This window comes from Sceloporus occidentalis, unplaced genomic scaffold (genome assembly GCF_023333645.1).
Source record: "Sceloporus occidentalis isolate IW3139 unplaced genomic scaffold, rSceOcc1.0.p SCAF_234, whole genome shotgun sequence".
Taxonomy (NCBI): domain Eukaryota; kingdom Metazoa; phylum Chordata; class Lepidosauria; order Squamata; family Phrynosomatidae; genus Sceloporus; species Sceloporus occidentalis.
In genome coordinates, this window is record NW_028317214.1 from 850,519 (window position 1) to 866,104 (window position 15,586).

Here is a 15,586-nt window from a genome sequence, read left to right on the forward strand (position 1 = left end):
CTCACACCCACTGATTGGGGCTGCAGAGTGCCCAGAAACTACCTGTCCTCCATAGCATCACTCACTACAGAGCCTCTGGAAGCACAAGCACTGTGTTTCGAGAGCTTCATGAAATGGTTTTCCATGGCCAAGCAGCCAAAGATTACTATGCGCAATGCCAAGCACCAACTGAAGTTGTGGACTTTGCAGCATGTTCTCTGGAGTGATGAATCAAGCTTTACTATCTGGAAGTCTGATGGTCGAATCTAGGTTTGTTGTAGGTCTCTTAGTTCCAGGGAAGGGTAATGTTAAGACATTTTGGACAATGCTATGCTTCCAACTTTGTGGAAACAATTTGGGAAATGCCCTTTTCTTTACCAGCATGACTGTGCCCCAATGTACTTAGCAAGGTCCATAAAGACATTGTTTGACAAGTATGGATGAACTGGAGTGGCCTGCAGAGTCATGACCTTAACCCTAGTGGATGACTTGGAATTCTGATTGTGAGCCAGGCCTTCTCATCCAACATCAGTGCCTGACCTCACAAATGGCTGAATGGGCACGCATACGACACACTCAAAAATCTTGCATAAAGCCATCCCAGAAGAGTGGAGGCTGTTATACCCGCCAAGTCGGAACCACATCTGTATTAATGCCCGTGGTTTTGGAAAGGGAAGTCCAACAACCTCATATAGGTGTGATGGTCAGGTGTCCACATCTTACCCTGTCCATGCATTCTGCTGAATAAACCTCCATATCAAAATACTGAAGGATATGCAAAAGGTTTGTCACCTTGTCTGGATCAGATGAAAACTGCAGAATTAAAAGGCAACATATCAGTAATGCCCCATAACAGACACATAGGATCTGTGAGCTGGCTGAATCTTGCTCAACAATGGATTCCAAACAGGGATTTGGGATATTATTTGACATCTGTGAAGGAGAGAGCAGATGGCCAAAAAGGAAAGAAGAAAAGTAGAGGAACAGGAGTGAGGGAAAAGAAGACCAAAGTGGAGAGGTGGTTTTTTTTCCACCATCACATTCTGCAATGCTGTACTGTAGGCAAATAGAACGTACTGTAGTGAGGTACAGAAACAAACGGTAAGGAGGGTCCAGCTCAAATGAGCTTCCAATCAAGAAGGAGGTGGCGGTATATTGCGCAAAAGGTAAAAGCGAGGTAGAGCAGGCACATAGGTGCTTCTCAGTGTAAACGTTGAAAAACTAAATGTCATTACATTCGTATGTGAATGTTGGTTAAGGGCATTGTGAGGGCCAGCAAAATCATTCTCTTTGGGTATTATCAGGTTCAAACATGCAGAATGAGACAGGCAGTTGATATATATAGAGGAACTGATTTGCTTGATTACATACTTTTGCCAGCAGCAGAGGCAGGGTCCTAGAAAAGTGCTCAGTAATCCTCACACTGTCCTCAAGTTGTAGCCTTTTCTCCTTGGCAGAGAGGACCTAATTGGAAAGAATGCTTTTACACACAGATCAGGTATCATTACTCTTATGAAAGTGTACCCATCACTTTGCTATCTATATAATAAGACAGACTTGGGTAACTAAGTGAGTAACATGAGGTGGTGCAAAGGGAGTGGCGAGGATAACACAAGAAAGATCCAAGCAAGGGGCTGGGGCCCCACCATCACTGCCAGTGTCTCAGAAAGAAGCGGAAGGATACATGGCGAGAGTGGCTTCCCTATCACCGACAGAGACCAGCCTGAGGTGAGTGTGGCCTGGCCACACTGATGGGACACCCAGGGGTAACGGCGAGTAAGTAGCTGCCTGAGCCCCGCCATTTTGTGGGGGCATTGCATGGTTGTCGCTATAGAGAGACAGCGATCTATGCTATACTTCAGCCCGCAGAATAACCTCCCTTCCCCACACCTTCCCTGTACTGGGTGCTCTATATTGGTGCTTTACTACCCCCTATTCTGCCCCCCAATCTCCTGTCACGTCTCAGAGCCTTACCCACTACCTCCTTATACAAACACCCTCACACCCTGCACCGTACCAGAATTATGTCCACCTCTCCCACATAATACCTGCGCTGCCTTATACCGGATCATTACCTCCGCTCTATACTCCATCCCAAACTTCATAAACACATCTGCTCCTATAAACCTATATACAGGCACATGAGCCGTTATACAGAGAAACGTTATACCTATATACAGGCACATGAGCTGTTATACATGGGCACTTTATACGCACACGTGTTTATGCATATGTGTGTGTGAATATAATTGTCTCAAACAGTTGTCCTGAAATGAAATATTTAATGTTGTTACATGCTCTGTGACAGGTTCAGTTTAAATTAAATGTAAAACAGAAAGAACAATTATAAAATGGGCATGCTGTGTGCGGAGATATCCATGGACACAAACACAACCCGACTCAAGCTGAGAATAAGGAGAGTTATTAATAGGCCAATCTTAGGATAACATTAGACACTCACGGCAGAATTACTAGGTTACAGCAGCTGTTGGTATTCTGGGCTAGCCCAGAAATATTTACTATAGGATAGAGCAGAGGGTACCATTAAGTTATGATCCGGCCACTCAAAGACCTAGCCACTGGGCACTCGAGACCTCATAACCTGCAATTTCAGTGACAGAAACCAGATGAGGGGTCTTTATATCCATTAGTGCTGCACAAATCCACTCACCCTCCTGGCAGCTCCTCTCCCCACCGACGGGTGGCCCTCCACCGCCTGCCGGGCACTTGTCACTATGAGCTCGATGAGAAGGCTTTCTTGGGTCGAACTCAAGGCTGAAACCCAATGAAATGCTCATTACAATTAAAACACAAAGATGTTTAGTGCGGTTGGGAGAGATCTGTGGCGCCAATTATGTCGGAAAACTTTGTTGTTTTCCACTATTCCGAAATTTGTGAATTTATAAAACCACGAGGGACATTCGAAAAGTTTCCGCGCTTTTATATTTTCGTTTGGAAACCGTGAAGGCGGGAGGAGTAGTAATTGGTCTTAGCGTGTCATGTGACTAGTTCTGTCAGACAAGTCGGCTTTCCTTGCAGTTTATTATAAGAGTTTTCACTCTGGGGTGAAGATAGCTGCCAAACATATAAATTGCACCAAAGAGGAACAGCGTTCTGCCATATGCTTTTTGACAGAGGAGGACAGAGGAGCATAAGCACAAGCGCTTAGACGTTTGTTCCAGAGACACGGCCTGGTATCGTGAAGAAGGTGATGATTTTCTGCAGCAGTCACTGGTGATGAATCATGGGTTCACCTTTACGAGCCCGAAAGCCAGTGGCAGAGTATGCAGTGGAAGCATCCATCATCTCCTGTAGCAAAGAAATTCAAGACGCAACCGTCGGCGGGAAAGCTGATGTTGGCCGTCTTCTGAGAAAAAGTTGGTACGACGTTGGGAAAATTGCACCGCAAAGGAAGGTGACTACGTAGAAAAGTGACGTACATTTGTTTTTAATTAAATAGAGTTTTCAAAAAAGTGCGGAAGCTTTTCGAACGTCCCTCATATATTGCAAAAGAGAGGGGAAAAAGGAGATGTGTTGCTTTGATTTGTTCTTGTCAAAGGTTTAGAGCTTAGAAATATGCAAACCCATGTTTCCCTATCAGGGCTTCCCTGTCCACACATAGACAGCAGACCTACAATAATGTGCTAACGAGGGCATCTATACGACGTACAGAACATACAAGTTCCTCGTACCTTCCTCCTCCCCAGTGCCCTCCTGCAGCAGTATGGTGGACATGCATTGCCAGTCTTTGAGGAAGCCGGGTGTGCAGTCCCACAGACTATCCACAAGGTAGATCAGGTGATTGTGCAGCTACAATGAGAACACAAAGCAGGAGATAAAGCCACCACATTCATGTCACAAACACAACCAGGAGACCTTCCAGTGTTACCCGATGATTAAAAAAGTATATGACCCCATTCCATCTTACTCCACGCTATAAGTTTATCTCTGTCCCCAGACCAAAGCTATACAGCGCACCAGACATACCCTGAGCGTAGGGAGAAGAACGGTTCTGTAGACATATCTGGACAACGATAGATTATTTAAATAGTCAGCAACTGTAATTCCTGACTCCATATTAATTCACTTATGGCTCAGCATCAATGTACATATCTTAGTAATATTAAGAATACTATAGCACATGTAAATAAAAAATAATAATAAAAAAAAGCTTTCTAGCAAAAAACATGAATGAAAGTATGGAACTATCCCACCTCACTCTTACTGAAAAAAGCCAGCAGGGTCCTCAGCTGACCGGAACGGTGCCCAATGCCTTCCGTCCTCTGCAAAGGGATTTCTTGCCTTGCCACTTGATTTAAACATCTAAGAGAAACGTATTGGGGCAGCAAAGCGTATATTATGAATATTGGAAGGAAATAGTTTTCGCTCTTGTGTATCTAACATAAAATACGAAGTGCAGAGACAAAGTGAATTACTAGAGATCTCGCGTGGAGGGAATGTAAAGTGCAGATTTGAAATAATATCTGTATGTATTATGAAAGAATATTATCAAATATATTGAATCAAAGAATCAATACCAGACTGTGGGTAATGTGCAGAGTGTTCAAACAAATCATTTTACGGAACATTACGATACCATACAGAATCGCCTTTGTATTCTACAACATTGTATGGTCATTTCTGTTCCTATAGGTAAAATATGTCAATGTTTGACCCCTTCATTTGAAATAAAGGCATCAATCAAATGAACAAAAACAAAATTATAATATTTAAATAGTGCAGTCAGTGACCATATCCTCTATCTGCATTTAAATGGTATTCCTTACATAAGCAATGGTGTTCTATTTGAGCTGATTAATGCAGATTAGTGTTTATAAGACACTTATGGTGTCACCTCTACAGCACCGTAAAATCCAGGAGATCATAGAGCTTATCATTTATATAGGGGTCCTAGCACTATTAACACAATGCTTGCATCCTACCATGCAACAAAACCATCTCGCCATCATTGTCTGGCCTTAAACAGTCACTCAGTAGGATGTAACATGGCAGTGGTTTGACGGGTTCAGAGATCAGAAGATAAAGCCCTTTAAAGTTGTTTAAACGTGTAGTCCAATGCATTATGTTGAACACCAAACATGAATGGCCCTGAAGTTACCTCCTATAGAAGAACTCTCCAGCTGCGGCAGCCAGCGGTCGGTGCGCGGCATACACAAACTGGTACAGGATCTCGCAGTCCTCCCTCGTAAACACGTCTTCGCAGTCCCTGTATGAAGACAGCCCTGTTGTTATTATGCAGTGTGAGGTCGTGTTTAACCCATTCTAGCGATGACTGGGTGAGATCTCTCCATTGTGTATCTATACAATCATAGTGATTCTTCGGCCGGGCACATAGACTCATGACCTGTGTTATTGGCAACGCCGACTGAACTACGCTGTGAATGGAACAAAGAGATCATTCTAGTACTCGGCACAAATGTGTTAGAGGCTTGCAAGCATTTTATATCAGAGACCTATCTAAATGGTAATTACTAAAAACACACGTGGTAAAATACTTTCATCGAGATTGATTTAGATGCAGAATTATTTATGCGAGTGATGCACAAGGTTCATGGAAATCTATTATGACATTAGGATCAAGTCTGATGAAAGGTCACTTGGCACATGTACAGATCCTAGCAGATTTGCTAAACGGTCCTAAAAATGAACTGCTGTTCAAAACAGTGTGTTCCAAAGGTTTAAAAGTAATCAGGAAATATTTTACTGAGTGGGTAGTGGATGCATGGAATAGCTGCCCAGCAGAAGTGGTAGAGGTTCATACATTGAAGGAGTTTATGCATGAGATAGGTATACAGCTACCCTAGACATAAGATAAGGTCAGGGAGTAATGAAAGAAATTGGGCTAGAAGGGCCCTATCTCCCGAAGCATGCTATGTTTCTATGTTAAAACGGTCGTAAAAGTCCTATGAGTATCTGCATCCGTGTATAAAATTATTACCAGTAGGTGATTTCATTTGTAGCCGAGAATTGTGTTACAGAATAAGCACCAGCTTTTGGATCACCACATTAAAGATTGCTGCCATTCTATCCCTGGCATTTTCTGCTATGTAGAGAAAACTCATAATGTGGGGATTAAAGCAAATTGTCACACTTGCGCCTTTTTTCATCGTTATGGATAAAACCCATTCAAAAGTTTTATTAAAAAGACACAATTAGTGACAGCACCAGTTTTAATACACCTGCACCAAACCAATAACTTAAAGAAGACACAAGAAATAATGCTTATAAAGGAAATAAATTCATAACACCCATATCATCAATTAACAGAGGAACCTCCACATCTCATGATTTCGGATATACTCTTATATCCAAACCCCCTCTATCGTATTGTATACACTTTAGGCACGCCAGTTAAGGCGATCAGGAACGGGTTAATTTTCTATTTACATTTATTCTTTATCTCTATGAAGCTGTCACTAGTTCAGGGCTTCATTGGTGTCCTCTGAGAGAGCAGCAGTGAAAAGAAGAAATGCCTCCCAGCATAAGTGGTAGAGGCTAATAAGGGGAGGGAATTTAAACATGCATGAAACATGCATAAAGCTATCCTGACTCTATGATGAGAACACGTTTTGTTATTAATGTTTATGCTCTAAGAAGCTGTTCATTACTTAGAGTGTTATGGATTGGGCATTTGCTTTATTATTGCAAACGCTATTCTATCCAAATGATCTGATCTAGAGGTGAGTAAGGACAAGTGCTATACTGCCATCTAGTGGCCACTCGTACATTTACTGCACTATTATACTAATTACCGGTACTTTCCAGTTCCCTTTATAGATGTATTCAAATACCCATGAGTGAGCAGGCGTACGAGTTCAGTATGCATTGGCGAGTTTCTCCTGCAAGAAGGGCTGGCCCTGCACAATGCATAGTTAATGTGTGGAAATTTCTTAAGCCATCGCTTCAATTGAGTTATGCATTTGTGGGGCTAATTTGCTTTTATACAAATTCTACAGCTACTCCTCCTCTTACAGTAAACTTGTGTGTGTAATATATATATATATATATATATATATATATATATATAAATTAACTCCGGTCATAACTGAAAATGCAGAATGATAATTAAACTGGTGTAACTTGTCTTGTAATCTGGCGCTTTTCATTAACTTTATTTAACCCCTTCGTGACAAAGGCTGATTTTACTTTTTGTACCCTTCGTGACAATGGCCTTTTTAAAATTTCTGCGCTGCTCGTGTTTAGTTGTCATTTTCTTCTTTCCCGTTTACTGAACCCAGACACATTAGATATTGTTTTTTTTCAGGACAAGAAGGGCTTTCTTTAGATGACATTGTTTTGATTGTATCATATTATTTACTATTAAAAAAAAGTATAAAATATGGTGAAAAATTAAGAAAAAAATGACTGTTTCTAACTTTTAGTTGAAAAATCTTTTACTCATCTATAAAAGGTAATGAAAAAACCTGCTAAATAGATTCTACTATTTGTCCTGAGTTTAGAAATACCCAATGTTTTTATGTTTTTTTGCTTTTTTCTACACATTATGGGGCAATAAGTACAGGTAGCGTTTTGCTATTTCAAAGCCATTTTTTCCGAATCTGGTAATTCTTCCCCCCATTTCGGGTATATTTGAAGCCGGCCAATGCAATTTACCCCATCAAGTCATATATTTTTGAAAACTAGACAGCCCAGGGTAATCCAAATGTTAGTATTTTAACCCTTTCAAAGCACTAATTCTACCATCAGCCTTTGTCAAACTTTATGGTAGTCATTTTTTTTGCATTTGTTTTTCCACACACATTTTACTTCAGGTATGAATTAAAAGGTTCTCGTATATGTCACTATCACAAAACACCCCAATATGTGTTCGGCAACATCTCCTGAGTACAGCGATACCTCACATGAATGATTTTGCTTGGCTGTTTGGGGGCAAAAGAGCCACATTTGGGGCATGCGCATTTTTCAATGTTGAACTTTGGCATTTGGGGATCCACTGCCCATGCCCTATTTGGTACATCTTGGAGCTGGGCCATTTCAGTGTGCCCAATAAAGCCATATATTTTTGAAAACTAGACACCCCAGGGTATTTTAAATGCTGGTATTTTAACTCTTTGTATGCACACATTTTACCACCAGAATTTTTTCAAAGTTTGCAGTAGTATTTTTTGTGTGTATTTTTCCCCCACAAACCTACTTTATGTATGAATTTACAGCTCCTGGTTTATGCCGCTGTCACACGACACCCCAATATGTGTTCAGCAACATCTCCTGAGCGCAGTGATACCCCACTTGCATGGGTCTGTCATTTTTGGGGGGGAACTAAAAGGCCACATTTGGTACGTGTGCATTTTTCTAATTGGAAATTAGATGTGTGGCCATCCTTCCCCCCGTGTTATTTGGGACATTGTTGAACCCGGCCAATTCAATTTACCCCATCAAATCATACATTTTTTTTTAAAAGTAGACACCCCATGGGCATTTAATATGCCAGTATTTTAACTCTTTCCATGCAAGAATTGTTTTAAGCTAATATGCCAATTTTAGGACTTGCTCACAAAAATATATTTTTTATATATATATTTTATTTTTGCCTTTTTTTAAAAAAAAAAAATTTCAACTTGAAGGTTCCCCTGATAGTGACATCAGTGGGAAATTATTTTTACATTTTGCTGTTTTTTTACTATTTTTTTCTAATTATTATTAATTTTTGACTTGCATGGTGAATGCAGTACCTGAGTTCTCTAGATGGTCTGGAGACCATCTAGCGAACTTTTTCACCTTTATTGTTTTTTTTCCCGGGCCGCCACCATCTTGCAGATGGCGAAGATCACCGGCAGCTCTCCGGAGCGGTCACAGCCCATCAAGAGGTAAGTGTTTGGTGTCGCTGGATGCCTCCTGATCGAGGCATTCCAGCGACACCATTTAAGTTTAGGTAAACGCTTTTAAAACGGGCGTCCGCCGCCATACAAAGTATGGCGGATGTTGACGCCCCGGGGAGGGGCCAGAGATGGCCCCTTTGTGCCGATCATGGCGTTGCTGAATGCCTCGAGGTCGAGGCATTACAGCAATGCCGTTTCGGTGCAGAAAGCGAAAATAGATCGCTTTCTGCACCCGTTTAAAGACGTGCCGGTCCTGGCACGTCATTTGTCGTTAAGGCCTTGATTTTCCGTGACGTGCCCGGACCGGCAATTGTCATCAAGGGGTTAAAGAGCACCATAAAATTATGAAATTATAGCAGGAGACAATAGACATTGAACAATAAGATTAAAACTGGCAAAATACAAATTAACAAGAAGGTAAGCACATAAGACACAGTGATACAGAAGGAGATGATGCCCCCACTTTTGCCAGCTGACAATCTACTGCCATAAGCAGCCATCTTATTTCACATTGTCTGTTAAGATTAAGATTTTTATTTCTCCCCACTGAGTAGCTTGTCCCCTGTTGTTAAATTACTGTTCTCCTTTGTTGGCAGAGGAGGGGAGGATAGGCCTTCACAATAGGAAACTGACCAATATGTTGGGTTTGTCACTACGTACCACAGGTCTCACCTTTTATAAGTAAGCTGCTTACTCTTAAACCAACAATTACATTGATTGCAAAATAAAAAAACACAATCATGTGTTGTGTTGATAACTACTCATTAAACCATTCATAGTGAAAAATACATACTGTGATATGCACACAAGGAGCTTCATGGCCTGTACGGATACATCGTGGTCTCTGTCTAACGTCATCGATACAATGCGATCCTAACAGAAAGAAGCGTAAATTATATGACAGAACATGGGTTTTGCAATACACAAGGAGGTGCGTGCAAATATAGACCGTTCTAAAGTCTTTGCTAAGTAAACCTAAGAAAAACCCCAAATCCTGGTCTGCTGTGATTTTAATAGCAGCCTCCCCACAAAAAGAGTTACATGCTTAGTAGTAAGAGGTAAAAGTGGAGTAGTTGGCATGGAAATTCCATTGGTTGTTATGGTGATTGGACCATTTTAAAACAGGATGGCTCTTTATACATATTCTTCATCCAGCAGAGTATTTCCATAAGGAGAGCACTCACATTATCACTACTCTTTAGATTATCACTACTGTACTTTATTCTGAGGAGCTACACAATAATGTATGATAAATAAATAATATGGACTACCGTACCTTAAACCTGCTAGTAAAGAGATCCATTTTGGAAACAAGATCTTTCTTCTCATAAAGCACCTGCAGAGCCATCACACTTTTGAGGCGTACTTCGGGGATCTACACACAAAAAAAACTTCAATAATTAAGTGATAATCTAAACTAAGTATACTAACCCTTTATCCCAAACAGATAGCAGTGTCCACAGCATAACATTTGAGTTCCAATGTGGCTATGCTCCATGTTTTTCTTGCAAGGCGGCATAAAAAGATGACTACATTTTTGTTATACAAATAAAATGTAGAGAAACCTATGAAATCATTCTATTGCATTTCCCCCTTTTTTAGATATTAGTGGAGCCATATTTCTGCAAACTTGCCAGACTCATAAATACGTCCTAATCCACTGTACAGGCGACATAGAACTGAATCAGGCTTTTAGTGACACGCCACTAATTCATGAAAAAGAATTCAAATGTATTGTTGCAGGAGACCACAACAAGTGATAAATAACACAGCAGGCGTGCGAAATAAGCTATCCGTGTGCAAGCGTCATTTGATGAACACTTGGCATTTGAAATGAAACTCACCTTGTCATAAAGCATCCATCCAACATACTTTAGGCAGCTATCATTCAAGTACTTTTGAGGGTACATTTTCATCCATACGCCCAGTTCTTCGATGCACGCTGCTCTGATCTCAGGGACCACATCCCTATAACGAAATCGGCTTTATTAACAGTGATAGACAGATTGTAAGGGCTTCAGTGACGGGATCCAATTCTTAAGGATGAATATATGCGTTGGTCACTGCATTTACTTTTTATGTTTTGTCACCATGCACCACACTACAGACTTATAAAAATGCATGTTAGTTAAATTTAACTCATTTCAATTTAGTCCTTTCATTTTTTTCAATGTATCCTTTGTAATTGCCCCAGGATAAAGCGGAACCATAGCACACCCCTCCAACCCATCCTGAACACCTTTGCCGGACAAATATTCTTATGCCATTTCTCCTTATCTGCCGTACGGCCGTGCCAGATCTACCACTGGGTTGTGATGCTCTCCAGAATGAAATTCAAACTCCCAAACCCAAAAACTACAGATTCCTTAACAACGCTATCTCCCTATATCTCTCCTCTTTACTCTCCTAACTGTTTGGTCATATAGTGTACCATCAACTTAAATCTTACCTGTAACGTTGAATGAAGGTCCCTTTAAATAGTGCATCCATCATGTTTTCTATCTCTTGGTGCTTTTGCTGAAGCTATGAATGAAAACATAAATTGCTCCATGGAACTAATCAAATGAGCACATTGTCATTTTACTAATTGAAACTGCATTCTGCCATTTGAAAAGGCTACCTTTAACACCTATATTATGATAACCAAACGGATGAGAAAATATACAGCTGCAGAGCTATTGCTAGAATAAGTATTGCAAAGAGATATTTTGTTTCTCGGCTCATGCTCAGCAAAAGATGTTGTAGTAGAGCCTGCTCATTCATAGTAAGCCTACACTCTCGTAGCTTGCCCCTATGCCCTGTGGGGACACAGAAATGGCTAACTCAATGTATAAAGACAGTTTAATGTCACTGGCAAGTGAGTATAAGATGTGCAAGGAGATGTGTTTGTCCAAATACATCTCCTGCACACACAATAACTGGGGGCAGGAGAAGAGGGCAAATGCATACGGGGGATCTGTAGGATTCATTTGCAAAAGGAACAATATGCTGATTTAAAGGGACCGCACAACTGTCTAATGCATTAAAGTGCATGTGATGACTGGACCGCCCCGTTAATACAAAATACTTGGCCTTCTAATAGGTATCCTGGACCTCTGCATCTCGATCTCTGCTAGGGATATGTTTTTACGTCATTATTTAAAATTCCAGTCACCTTTTTAGTGACATCAGCTGCACTGAATAAGCGAAACAATAAATTATAGAGTTTATTAAACTGAAATAGTCTAAATGCAAGTCACTGAGCTGATTATTAAAATAGCAAACCTCTTTCCTTTTTTTGTCCAGCTGTTCAAATCTGGAGTTGGTCCTTTTCATCACCAGCCTTTTCTTCTCCAATTTCAACAGCCTGTGCGAGTTGTCTATACCGATGTCAACATTCAGGACAACCCTGATCAGAGCAGTCAATAGTTTCACCGCTGCAGTAGACAAATGTATAACGAGAATGACAATAGAAGCCATTAAGGAGTATGCTTAAACATGAAGAGTAAAGTTGCAAAGGTGTTCTATGATGTTCATATGAACAGAAATTGCATTAAATTAAAAATGGAAACATGGCAATAAAAAAAATTTTTCTGCAGTACAAAAGAGCTAAGAAATTAAAGGAACATTTAAGTCTCAATATATCTACCAGCCAGCAGTGACGTCCAGTGAGTAGACAACCAGATCCTCGACATATAGAGGCACTTTAATTACACGCCATCACCCTAAATTGTTTTATTCCTTTTGATTACGTTCTTTTAATAATGTTGTTGTAGCAAACATAGTAATTTATATAATCTGAGGCTCATTATGCTCTAACCTGTCAATGTACTTGTGTGTCTGAATGCCCTGACACGAGAATCTGCCAACCCTAGCAGCAGCGAGATAATGGTGTCCAGGAGATAACCATCATAGATCACGCTGTACTGGCACTGTTGCACCAACACAGCTGTGAATTCACAGAAGTTCGCCTTAAACTTTCTCCACTGCATTCCTGGTTTGATCAGAGGATAATCTTCAGCATTCTGTAAAAAGAAGTATTTAATTGCACTGCATTAGTAAATCAATAAGTGCTTCATAAAACAAACACTCCATATAGTGTCTCATTCTAAAAGTGGACATTTGTTACATGTTTTAATCATACAAAATATAGCCGTAACACCACAAAAGAAAATTGAGTCTTTAGTTGAAGTAATACCTTTTATTGGGCCCACAAAGAAAAAGATGTAAAGTTATATTAACTCTCTTGTTATACTGAAAAAGTATTAGTTTTGGCTAAAGACTATATATTTTAATACATTTTGGGCACATTTATTTCATATGGGGCACTTTAACAGTCTTTTCTATATGCCATAATGCTGTATGGAGCTGCTAGTTGATTGTAGCATAAACATATATACATATGTGCACTGTATTTTTTTTTTTGTTTATAATTTCTATTTTTAATTTTTTTTTTTTTAAATCCTGATGTTATTAATTACCTTACCATATAAACTGGCCAGGTAATTGTAAGAATCCAAGGATAAGCCATGAATTTCTTGAACTGCAAGCCAGTTTCCTAGAGTGAAAAAACATCATCATCAGTTATGCTTTCAGAAAGTCACGCTCTTAAGTATGGAAACAACTCAAAACAATGTAATAAAATTAAGTATACAAATGCTGTCCATTCCCTGGACAAGGTAGCTATCTGCAGCATATACATATGTTTCTGCGTGGTTATTCTAATAAAATCAGACTTTGCCCCCCACAAATGCACTAATTATACATTTTTATGGATATAGTTACTTCATCGAATTCCTCCGTCAGCTTCTTCATTATTTCCTGGTTGTGTGGATTCTGAAACAGTTCTGCTGTAACTACACCTGAAAAGAAGCAAACAAGGGCTGATTATATTACGCAACATATCCCAAGTTCATAAAATATGAAAAAATATAACTAATTAATGTGATCAAAAAGATGACACCGAACTAGGAGTTTGCACTTTGTATTAATTAAGATGGGCCAGTTCACCGGTTCTTGTAGGGCCAAGATCACTACTCATAACACAACATCAAGAATGTGACACATCCGACTCCGGAGAGTGATAACGATACCGGCATCGACGAGAGGGAGCGCTTGATTCCAGGTTTTACACAGAAACATAGAACTTGACGGCAGATAAGACCCATTTGGGCCATCTGTCCATCCCATGCATGTCTAAGTTCCCTCACGGTATATAAGCCTCTAGCATTTCCGATGGGAGGCTGTTCCATTAATCTACCACCCTCTCAGAGAAATAAAACTTCCTTGCATTACATCTCTTGCAAAACCTCAGACCCTCCAGTTTTAAAATGTGTCCCCTGAAAACACTGCTCCTGTATTTTATTAAATCCCTTTAAGTATTTCCCCTCTCTCTTCTTTCCTCCAAGCTATACATATTAAGATCTCTTGGTCTTTCCTGATCATTTTTAGCCTGCAAACCATTTGCCATTTTAGTAGCCCTCTTCTGAACTCTCTCCACTGAACTCTGTATCAATATCCTTCTGGAGATGGGGTCTCCAGAACTGTAGGTAATACTCTAGATGAAGCCTGACTGGAGATCTACAAAGTGGCAGAACTTCATCTCTGCTACTAATGCCTCTCCCTATGCAACCCAGCACCCTACTTAGTTTTTCCGACCCTTCGTTGCATTGCCTGCTTACCTGTAAGCCCTCAGAAATAATCACTCCTAAGTGCCTCTCTTCTGTTGTCACTGACAGTGTCCCCAATGCTATATTCTGCCTTGGATTTGTTTTCTATCCCAAGTGCATTATTTCACCATTACATTTTCTCCATACCAAGTGCATTAATGTTTATTTATCTGCCCCATGCCCGACGACTGTTCTAATTTACTTAAAACATTTTCTATTTGGCTTGTTCCACCAGGAATGTCTACGCTGTTGCAGACCTTCGCATCTATGTTAAACAAGAAAAAATGGATATAGCCTTATTAGCTCAAGAGAAAATAAAGAGTTTTCACTTGAAGTCAGTGACAGACCGGGGATGAAAAGTGGTCCTGGTACTTTAAGGCGAGCGGACGCTAAATGAAGTACGTGTAGCTGCGTGTTATACTCTTACAAAATATGGCCACCATGTATCCAGGACTGGATCTGCTGCTCCAGTGACAGTAAAGGTAAGTGTACGGCACAATGGGCTACTGGTCCTCCAGGTATTTGCCAATCCGGGCCATGTTGACAGTGATCCCTTTCCTTGGACAAACGTAGTCAATTATGTAAAGTTTATGTAAGTCAGGTCCTTGACTTTACCATACATCATGAGGTAAGCTCAGTAAGCTATTGTTGCCCTGTATAATGTAAAGTTAAATCAGTGAGATTTCTTAAAAGTCTTTAAACCGGGGAAGGAGAAACCTGCTAGTGTGGGACCTTCCTAATGAAATGAAATGAGAAAATTAAAATCAGAATTTCCCCTTTCGAATATACTTCCTTTTGCTTAGGGAAACTACAGGTAAAACAAAATCTTTATTAACATTTTTAGTCATTAATGGACTGTGAATTGTTTACCTTGGCATCCTGAGCATTGAATATAGAAGTTAATAAGGTCAAGAAGTGCTGCATCTCTGTCTTCTTGATAGGCTTCAATCCAGTCATCTACCACTGACTGAAAATGAACACCAGAGAATCATGTTGGGTGTAGACAATGGTAATCTTATTACCGTCTCCAACCCTTGTGCGTCATGGTCCAATGGAACATAGTACAAGTAATTCATTCTTTGTTGTCATCCAAAGGAA

The 15,586-nt window shown here is 40.2% G+C and overlaps 1 pseudogene; it reads right to left on the bottom strand.

Annotated features, from left to right (window-relative positions):
* LOC149276554 (cohesin subunit SA-2-like) overlaps positions 1-15,586 on the bottom strand; it is a 53,045-nt pseudogene that overhangs the window by 18,115 nt on the left and 19,344 nt on the right.